This window comes from Anomaloglossus baeobatrachus, chromosome 10 (genome assembly GCF_048569485.1).
Source record: "Anomaloglossus baeobatrachus isolate aAnoBae1 chromosome 10, aAnoBae1.hap1, whole genome shotgun sequence".
Taxonomy (NCBI): domain Eukaryota; kingdom Metazoa; phylum Chordata; class Amphibia; order Anura; family Aromobatidae; genus Anomaloglossus; species Anomaloglossus baeobatrachus.
In genome coordinates this window covers 77,374,714-77,379,939 of record NC_134362.1, presented here as the reverse complement: position 1 = coordinate 77,379,939, position 5,226 = coordinate 77,374,714, and positions in this window count along the sequence as shown.

The window sequence follows — 5,226 nt, the reverse complement described above, 5'->3', positions numbered from 1 at the left end:
ATAGAGATCACCAGCTGGGTGGGGGACCTGAATCCAACCGGCCGCTGCAGCGGCCACCATCACCTTGGTTTACCAGAGACTTGTGTGGTTTATTAACTGTGAGTACACCAACACTGCCTGCGGTCGCTATCCCCTGCCCAGAGACACCGGGTCCCGGGGCCACCATCCCTACCCACGGAGGGGTTAACAACTGGCTGCACAACATCTCCCTCGGGTGCCCCACAACAGCAGCGGTGGTGTCCCACTTCACCACACACCGTGGGTGGCGTCACACACTTACTACGGCCTAGGCCGTATATCTACATCCCCCCATTTATTCGGAGTGTCCGCGAGACCCCCGGGTCCGGAGACCCTCAAGCCACCACCCCAGAAGGCGCGGACCCAAGCAGCGCCGGCTGCTGGCACGGGGACGGCACACAAAAACGCACAAAAACGCAGTATAAAACACTAAGGGGTACTTTGCACGTTGCGACATCGCAAGTCGATACTGCGATGTCGCACGCGATAGTCCCCACCCCCGTCGCAGCTGCGATATCCTTGTGACAGCTGGTGTAGCGAAAATTATCGCTACGCCGGCTTCACATGCACTCACCTGCCCTGCGACCGTCGCTCTGGCCGGCGACCCGCCTCCTTATTAAGGGGGCGGGTCGTGCGGCGTCACTGCGACGTCACACGGCAGGCGGCCACTAGGAGCGGAGGGGTGGAGATGAGCAGGATGTAAACATCCCGCCCACCTCCTTCCTTCCGCATAACCTACGGAAGCCGCAGTGACGCCGGTAGGAGATGTTCCTCGCTCCTGCGACTTCACATACAGCGATGTGTGCTGCCGCAGGAGCGAGGAACAACATTGGACCGTCGCGTCAGCGTAATTATGGATTACGCCGACGCTGCACCGATGATACGATTACGACGCTTTTGCGCTCGTTAATCGTATCATCTAGGCTTTACACACTGCGATGTCGCCTGCGATGCCGGATGTGCGTCACTTTCAATTTGACCCCACCGACATCGCACCTGCGATGTCGTAGTGTGCAAAGCCCGCCTTAGGCTATGTGCCCACGGGGACAGTGTCCTGCAGATATATCCGCAAGACATTCCGCAGGTGCTCCCAGGAAACAGCACCACAACTTTTGTCTGTTTCCGTGCTGCGGAATGTCGTGCGGATATGGTGCGGGCTTTCTGCATTGAGGATACACTACCATGGCTTCGGCACTGCATCCTCAATGAAGAACAAGTGCTGCAGTGATCGGGGTGCTCATACTTACCTCCGTCATGCAGCACCTCGCTTTCCGGCGGCCGGGTCACTGTCAGGCAGCGTTTGGTTCACTGTGCTTGAGGTGGGCGGGCCTGAACTAGCTCTGGCTGTCACATGACCGGAGCTCGTGCAGGCCCCGCCCACCTCTTCCTTCCTGTACCTAGCTCGATCCACCGCGCTGCTGTACAGCGGACGGAGAAGTGACTCGGGTCTCTATCAAGGCAGGTAAGTATATGAGACCCTGCGGAGAAATCCGCAACAATAATTGACATGCTGCAGATTTTTCCGCACGAAAATCCGCACGATTTCCGCTGCGGAAAAATCCGCAGCTTGGGCACAGCATTTCCCAAATGCTATAGAAATGGCTGGGGAGTAGCTGTGGTGCAGATTTCTGGAAAATCCGCGGATTTTCCGTGAAAAATCCGCGGCAAAATTCGCGCATTTTCCGCAGCGTGGGCACATAGCCTTAGTGAGCACGTAGCCTAAGAATGATCTTTCCTTTCCTGAACCCTCTGCAAATCTGATTTATGACCTCATCAAAGTTCAACTTCCCTTTGATTGTAAATCAACTTTGAAGATTTTATCAGGAGAAGAGAGATAAGAGTTACAAACCCTGCTATAAGATTTGATGTTTATACATCCATTTAGTTTTGGGGAACATTACACACCTTATATGTTTAGCAGACATTTTTAAGGAGAGGAGCAAAAAGCGCAATAGGGTCTTATCCAATGATAAATCCGATGCTAAAGGACAAAAAGGTATAGGGAATTGCTCACCTTGTACAGCTGTGTATTACACATAATGCCACCTACTGTTTCTCTTCTGGCACAGAATGCCATAATAGTTTGTCATAGGGCGGTAAGGGGTTAAAATATTTGTTATTTTGAAAGAGGAATTGAATATGTGATCAGTTGCTTGCTTACAATATATACAGCACTACTTATTTATGTATTATGTCTGGCAGTACAATACTGACAGGTATGTGCGAGAGTAGAAAATTGATTCAGCACCCTCTTACAAATATCACAGACTGCGGCTATGTGAACTGTCATAGCTATGTGAACTGTCCAGGACTGCGCAAATGCCATATTAATGTGATGCTATGTTGTTATATGTAATGCAATATTTTATACTATGCCATGTGTTTAAGTATGTTGTGAACACTATGCGTCTGATTTAGTGAAGTACTGCAAGTTGTCACGCTGTACTCTAAGATGTACAATAGCATTACAGCGCAGTAATGTGGGACTGAGAGGATTCCTGAAACTATCTGAGAAGGTAGTTAGCTGGTAAACCACTAGGGGGCGTAAAAGTGGAGGAAACGTATGAGCAGGGAATTCCCTAGCAGAGGTAATACTAGTCAAGCCCACCAGATGGCAGTAGAATCGTCAGAAAGCCGTGTCACAACATGAGGTCTTGTAAGTACACAAGGGCAAAGTCTAAACGTAGTCAGAGGGAAGCAAATAGTCAGTAGCCGGGAAATCAGAGCCTAGAAGCGAGGGGGAATGGGAAAACAAGACAGAATAAAGGTAAACAGATAAAGAACGAACAGGGAGACAGTGGGAGAGACACTGATGGAAACAGACAACAGAGGAGGTTAACAGGTCAGGTGAACACGGAGGTCAGGAGGGGGCAGGACAGACAACAGGTCACTCAAGAGCAGAACACAGCAGAGCCAGAAATATCACTGGCAAAGTCCAAGAGAAACAGTGCCCTAAAAAAGCAGCCTGTCCTCCAGAACGAGGCAGAAAGGATTAACCCCTAACGTGACCTGCATCAGAAGTGAAACTAAAAAAAAAGGCTCAGCTCCAGCTGAACCAGGAGTCAATCATGACAATGTGTAATGTGGGGGATTGGTGTTTGGGGCATCAATACATTTTGTAGCAGATACAGTGCCTACAAGTAGTCCTCAACCCCCTGCAGATTTAGCAGGTTTGATAAGATGCAAATAAGTTAGAGCCTGCAAACTTCAAACAAGAGCAGGATTTATTAACAGATGCATAAATCTTTCAAACCAACAAGTTATGTTGCTCAGTTAAATTTTAATAAATTTTCAACATAAAAGTGTGGGTCAATTATTATTCAACCCCTAGGTTTAATATTTTGTGGAATAACCCTTGTTTGCAATTACAGCTAATAATCGTCTTTTATAAGACCTGATCAGGCCGGCACAGGTCTCTGGAGTTATCTTGGCCCACTCCTCCATGCAGATCTTCTCCAAGTTATCTAGGTTCTTTGGGTGTCTCATGTGGACTTTAATCTTGAGCTCCTTCCACAAGTTTTCAATTGGGTTAAGGTCAGGAGACTGACTAGGCCACTGCAACACCTTGATTTTTTCCCTCTTGAACCAGGCCTTGGTTTTCTTGGCTGTGTGCTTTGGGTCGTTGTCTTGTTGGAAGATGAAATGACGACCCATCTTAAGATCCTTGATGGAGGAGCGGAGGTTCTTGGCCAAAATCTCCAGGTAGGCCGTGCTATCCATCTTCCCATGGATGCGGTCCAGATGGCTAGGCCCCTTGGCTGAGAAACAGCCCCACAGCATGATGCTGCCACCACCATGCTTGACTGTAGGGATGGTATTCTTGGGGTCGTATGCAGTGCCATCCAGTCTCCAAACGTCACGTGTGTGGTTGGCACCAAAGATCTCTATCTTGGTCTCATCAGACCAGAGAACCTTGAACCAGTCTGTCTCAGAGTCCTCCAAGTGATCATGAGCAAACTGTAGACGAGCCTTGACATGACGCTTTGAAAGTAAAGGTACCTTACGGGCTCGTCTGGAACGGAGACCATTGTGATGGAGTACGTTACTTATGGTATTGACTGAAACCAATGTCCCCACTGCCATGAGATCTTCCCGGAGCTCCTTCCTTGTTGTCCTTGGGTTAGCCTTGACTCTTCGGACAAGCCTGGCCTCGGCACGGGTGGAAACTTTCAAAGGCTGTCCAGGTCGTGGAAGGCTAACAGTAGTTTCATAAACCTTCCACTCCCGGATGATGCTCTCAACAGTGGAGACAGGTAGGCCCAACTCTTTGGAAAGGGTTTTGTACCCCTTGCCAGCCTTGTGACTCTCCACGATCTTGTCTCTGATGGCCTTGGAATGCTCCTTTGTCTTTCCCATGTTGACCAAGTATGAGTGCTGTTCACAAGTTTGGGGAGGGTCTTAATTAGTCAGAAAAGGCTGGAAAAAGAGATAATTAATCCAAACATGTGAAGCTCATTGTTCTTTGTGCCTGAAATACTTCTTAATACTTTAGGGGAACCAAACAGAATTCTTGTGGTTTGAGGGGTTGAATAATAAATGACCCTCTGAATAAACTTTTCACAATTTAAAAAAAAAAATAAAAAAAGAAATAACATTCTTTTGTGCTGCAGTGCATTTCACACTTCCAGGCTGATCTACAGTCCAAATGTCACAATGCCAAGTTAATTCCGAATGTGTAAACCTGCTAAATCTGCAGGGGGTTGAATACTACTTGTAGGCACTGTATAACACGGGTCTAGAATGCCCAGACAGGATGCTACCGAAAGGCAGGAGGGAGGTCGAAAGTGATGGAGACAAAGCATAAAGAGGTAACACACTGAGCTGCTGTGATATGATGAGTTGTGGGAAGACTGGAGTTGGTATTACAGGATTATTCTTATCTCTATCTTATCCCAATATGTAGTAGGTATCATGACAATAATGTCGTGGGCGGAGGAGGGGACGCCGCGCTCTCCCACTGCTTGGGTCCGGCTGCCGCCGCTGCTGCGGCCTGCTGCTGCTCGGTGGCTCGAGCGATGGGCCGGATCCCGGGGACTCGAGCGGCGCTCCTCGCCCGTGAGTGAAAAGGGGATTGGTTTTGGGGATTTATTGTCCGTGACGCCACCCAAGGTTGTGGTGATTGTGTGGCACCACCGCTGCTCTGTATGGGGATCCCGGGAGCAGTGACAGGGAGCAGCAAAGTTGTTGGTTTTCCCCTCCGTGGGTAGG